Source organism: Phyllostomus hastatus, unplaced genomic scaffold (genome assembly GCF_019186645.2).
Source record: "Phyllostomus hastatus isolate PE091 unplaced genomic scaffold, TTU_PhHast_1.1 phas_contig_29, whole genome shotgun sequence".
Taxonomy (NCBI): Eukaryota; Metazoa; Chordata; class Mammalia; order Chiroptera; family Phyllostomidae; genus Phyllostomus; species Phyllostomus hastatus.
The window spans coordinates 44123974-44131272 of NW_025333835.1; positions in this window are offsets into that span (position 1 = coordinate 44123974).

Genomic DNA, 7299 nt, shown 5'->3' on the forward strand with positions numbered 1-7299 from the left:
CTCCCCTGTGATGGAAAGCCAAGCTTTGCCGTCCTGAGGCTGCCTTGTTGGGACGTTGATATTTTAAGCTGTTTATTAAGAAACAAAAAGACTCGGAACTTTTCATCTTCCTCCTCTGGCTGCCTAAGAGATTCAGACAGAAAGCCCGGCTTTAGAAAGCAAGCCTCCTCTTAATCACTTTGAGAATCTGTATCCTAGCAGTCTTAGGGAGCCTCCAAGCTTTCCAGGAAGAAAGCTTTCTACAATATCTCATGTGGAGTAGAATAAATACTCAGAAAAATAATAAAAAAAGAAAAGTTATGATTTTAAAGGGTGAAAAAGAACCAATATCTAATTCTGTATTAGTTTACTTTGGATATTTAAATTTATTTGCTTTTATGTGGCTTCACTATTAGCAGTAAAACAGCACCAGCATGTTCCTGGTGACTGGGCCTCTCGGGCCGAGAAAGAGTTCAGAGTGAGTTCAGAGTCGAGACTTAGGTACAAGCCGACATTGATTGATGTAGAGGTAGAAGCAGTGAGACAGCTGGGCTCCCTGGGCTCAGGAAACAAGTGCAGGGAAAAAGGGAGAACCCTTGGAGCTTGGGAAGGAGAAAGGCAGAGACACTGTGCCCTGGGGGAAGGAGAGGGGGAGGCACAGGTGTGGGAGGGAGGGAGGGAGAGAGAGAGAACAAGAACTAGGTCCTCTGCCCTAGGAGGAAACTTCGGGGGAGATCCCAGGGAGGATCTCAGTAGACTATTCATCAGCTTTCCCGGTGTGTCCTTTCAAGGTCGTGAGTGGTCTCCACTGATTGGTCTGTGCCGGGTCTGTCATTAGTCATCACAGCTGGTCCTAATGCCACCATGGCGTCACCCCATCTGGACTCGCTGCTCTCCTGGGCCTGGAGCTGAAGCGCAGCTGAGGCCTGGATGTGATCTCTAGTTGGACCAGAGCTCCGTCTCTGTGGTCAGCAGCACCAACGCTTTGTCTGAAGGTTTTTGGATGCAGCTCAGAACCTCACTGTCCTCAGGGCTTAATGTGTAAGAAAGTGGTCACGCACAGGTGTGTATGGGAGTCACAAGTGGTCATTCTCCAGACCCCTCGCTCCTCCTCCAAGGGCATCTGAGACCACGTAACCAGCAACATACCAGGGAGGAAAGGTCAGGGGGAGGCCAGAACTGCATGGCCAGCGATGTGAAAGGTCAGGGGTCTAAACCTCAAGTGCAGAGATGTACTTGGGAGGAAAGGTCCCCTGGGGGTGAGGCCCCGCCCCACAGTGCTCTGCGGTCCAACACGTCGCTCCCCCTCTGCTCCTGTCTGTGTGACTGCCGACGGCATACCCACACATAAAATTTCCTCTCTTGAGATTTCTTTTCAGAAACACTCTGCACGTTTGCTAGTTTCTTTCAGTTTACCTTTGCTTATTCTGAAAAAAAACAACTACTTTTCTTCAGTTTCCTTCAAATGTATCTCCATACCTTATACCTTCCCTTACTAAAAACATACAGTTTCATTTCATCTTAATTAGAATTCCTAACCCTTAGAAAGGGTTTAGTGATCCTCACTTTTTAGTGACTGTCAAAATTAAGTAATTAGTATTTTTCAGGTTGCCACATTTATGAATACATTTCATAAACTTTAGGAACATGGGATCTTTCATTGGCAAATACATTAACAGTTTTTAAAGAAACATTTTTAATAAAGTATAAGACATACTAATAGATTTAAATTTATCTTTCAGTTTCTCTGTAATAAGAAGTCAAAAGTAGGTGAACTTAGATTAAGCTATCGATGTTTCAGCATTTTATGTTATTTTGAAATATCTTGATGGTCAATGACTTTTATCATTTTTATTTAACTTAGTAAAAATTCTAAAGGTTCAAGTTACCAGGAGATTTTGAAAAACTATAAGCATATGTAATTATATAACATCTATTATTATTGAAAAGTTTTATCAAGAATCTTTTGTTTTAGCTGCATCTATTTATTAGTTCTTAATTGCTCTGTAGGATTTCAAAGTCACTTGTTATCCAAACTATATTCTTGACCAATTTTGTAACAGAGATAATACGGACCTAAATTTGTAAACTTAGGTAAAAACAAAAATGTATTTAATGTTCTTAACTCCAAAAACCTCATTTAATTGAACCAAACTTAATTGGCTTTACTATCACATATATAATGTTTCTTAATTTATACAAGCACTTAATTCCTTTATGTCAATCACATATTATAACCTAGTCATGCCAGCCAGAGTCAGGGAACATGCCATGTATGACCACAGAGACCATACACATGAATGACATCACTAACAACTGTAGCTAAAACACAGGGTTTCTCATTAGCACTTTACAGTTTTTAAGGAGGCTGTGGGAGTGAGGGTGTCGGGCATGGGTTACTTTAGCCACTTGTATTTTTAAAAACACCAGATTTCTTTTTTCCACTTCAGTTACCTCAGCCTCAGACGATAATGGGCTGTGTTTACATTTCTGATTGCCCAGCAGGAAAACCTTTCAGAATATTTCTTCCAGACTTGGAAAACTCAGGTCCCAATTTTGTCAAATTTCTGAACAATTATTAAATCTTTTTTTTAAAGATTTTATTTATTTTTAGAGAGGGAAGGGAGGGAGGGAGAGAGAGAGAGAGAGAGAGAGAAACATCAATGTGTAGTTGCTGGGGGTCATGGCCTGCAACCCAGGCATGTACCCTGACTGGGAATCGAACCTGCAACACTTTGGTTCGCAGCCCGCGCTCAATCCACTGAGCTACGCCAGCCAGGGCAAATCTTTTAAAGCCTGTTCAAATATCTCACTTCTTATTATCTTCTAGCTCAATAATCTTCATAGAATTTCTACCTCGTTGGGAGTTCTCCAACTCCCTCTTCTGCCGTTTTTGTCTCTTGTTAATTAACATGATTAGCCTCTGTAAGACCCTAAAAGCTAAATTGCGAATTTAAAAGGCTTAAGTCTAGTTACTTTTATCTGTATATTTTTTTCTCCTTTTGTGCAGGGCCATTGTAGTTCTGATGTCCTGACTTTTACCATATCAGCAAATATCTGAAGTTGAATAGGAAGGGTTCTGAGGGAATTTTGATTTTTGTTCTAATTTCTGTCCTTCTTATTAGGAGTGTCTTAATGGCTAGATAGGAAAACAATATGAGAGCTCTCTAAAATTCAGAGAAATTCCGGAAATAAACACTTCGTCAGTTTTCAGTCGTGCACTGTTCTGCGCGCGGAGCAGAATGAGGTCAGGCCCCATCCTTCCCGCCTGGGGCATCAACAGCCCTGTGTCCCGTGAGCCCACACTGTACAGGCTGCCGCCCTGGCAGTCACTCGGGAGCCGTCCTGGTGTCAGATGGGCTCTATGGTAGTGCTTGTGTTCAAGTAATCGTTATTTTACTCAAGAGTGGTCCCCAAGCTCAAGAGTGGTGACGTTGGCAATTTGGATACGCCAAAGAGAGGCCTTGAAGTGTGTGTGTAGGGAAATGCGCGCCCCCCTTTATGGGGACTGATGGTATCCGTGGTCTCATGAATTCACTGCAGGTCGTGGCAGATCTGCCCCAGGCAGGTCTCTTGTGATACAAAACATTAATTAACAGGAGGAGGAACTGTGCAGGGAGTGGAAAATTGGAAAAAAGTATATGGGAACTCTGTCCTTTCTGAGCAATTTTTATATAAACCTAAAATGACTAAAGAATAACCTATTTAAAAATAAAGGAACCTACACACTTGAAAAAATATTTCCGATACATATACCTGAAAAAAGACTCATAGACAACTCATAAAAGTCATATATTGGATGGCCGATGCTTGAAAAAATTCCACTACTCATCATGGAAACACACATTAAAATCGCAACGAAATATTACTGAACAACCACCAGATTGGTTAAGATTTACACAAAGAATGCCAAGAGTTTGCAAGGTTGTGGAGCAACTAGATCTCTTGAACATTCCCAGGGAAAATATAAAACATGTCTACTGTTAGTCATTTTTAATTAATCGTACAGCTGCCTTGTGATTTACCAATTTCATCTTTCAAAAACTAAATCTTCCATTAAAAAATGTATACAAGAATACTGAATGCAGTTCTATTCACAATAGCAAAAACCTTTACCACAACCCAAATGCCAATCAACCCAAGAATGGATAAGCAAAATAACAAGTATGTTATTTTCATAGAATGGAATGCTATTCAGCAATAAAAGGAAGGGACTGCTGACTGATACATATAGCAACATAGAACAATTTCCAGTTTATGCTTGGTGGAAGAAGCAAAAGTACATTTTTATGATCCTCGAGGTGGGTAAAACTAATCCACGAAGATAGAAATCAGAACAGTGGGTGGAGAGGTTGGATTGCTTCCGTGGAGATTTTATTGGAATACAGAGCCACTCATAGGTTTATATGTACATTGCCTATGGCTACTTTGACACTATGACAGCAGAGTTAAGTAGCTGTGACAGGGACCTTATGGTTCAAAGGCTCAAAGCTTTTAAACGTTTACTGACCCCGGTGGTCACTGGCCCAGATGAACCAAATTCGGACCCTTGCAGAGGCTGGGCAAGGGACACACGAGGATTCCTTTGACTATCTTCTCTATTTTGATGTAGTTGAAAACGATCCTAATTAGTTTTTGACATTTGGGGCTCGTCATCTTGGCTGAGACCTGCAGGAGTTTTACTGGCTAAGCTCTTTCTTCTGTTTGGAAAAGTCTGATGGGAAAGTGTGCATTTTAAGCTGAGAAAATAGTGGCGCCACCTGGAGACATCCTGAGTGGCGTGGAAAACACGAACAAGAAGGCCGTGTGCCATCTGATTGCCGAGGCTGCGTTCAGTTCGCTCAGACAAGTGTCACTGCTACCGCCTCCTGGGGGTCAGAGCACCGCTGCCCGTTCTGCCCTCGCTCCCGTCAAGGAAAAGGGTCATCACGTGCTTCTGGGCGTGCGGGTTCGGCTATGGGACTGGGGGGGCAGTTTTTGATGAGGGTGGGGTTCCTTGGTGTGATTTTTCCTTCTTTCTGCGATCTTCTGGCTCTTTCCTCAGTCACTGCGTTCTCCTTTTAGATGGACTCTTGCTTTTGTGTAATAAAAACATGGGGTGGGTGGTAGCCCCGACTCGGGTGGGAGGAGGGGCAGTGCAGCCGGCACGTTCATAGCCCATCGTGTCTGAATTCAGGGCTGAGAAGAGGGAGGCATGAGGCCCGTGGCATATGCGTGAGCGCTCTTCTAAGTCTTAGACTTTAAGAAAAGCTATTTTCCTTGACTGGTCTTTACCTTGTCCTTACTTGATGCAATTTCAGGGTTGCAAGATAAGGATTTCTAGCCCAAGATATGATTGAAATTCTGGGTAAAAGAGCCAAAAACCATTTGGCCTGCTTCTGGTCAGGCCTTGGGCTGGAGCAGTACCCAGAGGAGGAGACCACACAGCATTCAACGGGGCCTGCAGGGGTTGAACTGGCTAAGGTGGCACTAAACACTTTCCGCCTGTCCCAGATGCACCCCCTGCTTCCCTCCCTTCTGAAGCTGCGGCAGGAGCAGCCCGCTGGCTGAGGATTTAGGGTTCTGAGCTCCCCCGCCCCCCACTGGTCTCTTTCCTTGTGAGAACTCACTAGTCTTCTGTAGCTGCTGTACAAAGTCGATCCTGTGGCTTTAATCATCTAACTTTAATCATCTAACTAATGCATTTAGGGCAGGAAGTGTGATGAACACTAAAGGCCAACTTGAACTTTACTAATTAGCCAAGGACTTGGCCCATTACAAGGGGAATCTTGAACTGACTGAGGTTCCATTTCCTCCAATACAATAGAATACCATTAAGTTTTATAACTCACTACAGGCAACGCATCGCATCCCCCGGGACAAATGGAACAGTAGGAAAGAGGAGCTCTTTGTGTTGGTGAAAGGGACGGGAAAATGATGAGGTATAAGTTTTTAACCATATTGGACTGAGCTGATACCGACGTATAAGAAACACGTACAGATTCGATATCAGGTCATTGAGGGTGAACACACGATTCATGTGGGAATCCCATCGGAAGGAAAGGGGCCCCTGAGGAAGCGAGTTTACAAAGAGAATAACGAAAACAGAAATGGTGGGAGGAAGTAGGGCATGCTGGGAAGCCGAGAAAGAACATTCAAATCCTCGGGCAAAGGAAGCACAGCAAGTTCGAGTTCACAGAGAGTTTCCAGAGGAGGGTTGTCTGCAGCGCCGCGGGCGGAGAGGACGTGCCACATTAGGACGGAAAATGGCTTACGTCCCCGCCTCCTGCCCCCTGAGCAGCCAGTAGGGACTACCGTGGTGTTCTTTTTAATTAGATCCAGATGTACGCTCACGGCTCCTCTCAATTTATTTCACGTTCCAAGCAGGTGAGACCTATTAGTCTATCAGAGCTAAAGCTAATGGGAAAAAAAATAGAAAAAAAAAAACCCCAAAAGTTAGAGACTCTGACTTGTATTTGGCTTTGGTAAGGCTATAGTAAAAATAAAAAAATCTTACTGTAACCTGGCTGGCGTAGCTCAGTGGGTTGAGCATGGACTGTGAACCAGGCATCACAGGTTCGATTCCCAGTCAGGGCATATGCCTGGATTGTAGGCCATGGCCCCCAGCAACTGCACACTGATGTTTCTCTCTCTCTTTCTCCTGCCCTTCCCTCTCTAAAAATAAAATAAATACAGTCTTTTAAAAAAATCTTACTGTAAGCCTTCTTGCTGGCTATATAATCCACTTATATTTATAGTCCATTTCTCTGTACTTAGCAACTCAAGAATCTCAATTCATAATGGTGCCTTGTATTCGTACAGAATGTCACTGTTTATAAATCATGGTTTTATTATACAAAGTCTCAACATAGACCCATATGATGGGCTGAGCAAAATTCTAAAAGTGACAAAATTTATCCATTATAATTAATTTAATTTCTACATTGTAAGTATGGTAGTCATAATTTGTGGCTGATACAACTGCAAATACCAGAGCTTAAATGACTTGCTCTGTAGGAAATGGCTACTACGCAGCAAAATTGAGGCAAAGCAAATAACTATCTCTGGCTCCAAATTACACTCTTTTTTTTGGTCCAGGGAAGTGTTTTGTCATCATCGGGATGAACATTCTATTATTCATGCTCCACTTTCCACCGTGAGCTGTTTCCCAGGTGCGGCTGTGCGGTTCTGCCCACCTCTTCAGGAAGATTAAATTATTCAGGGTCTACTTATGATAATCCCTCAATTACTCGTTGTGCATTTGCTATTTTATGTAATTCAGTTCTTGTTACAACCCTATGAGGTAAATATTACATTATTTTATTCATGAGGAAACGGGCT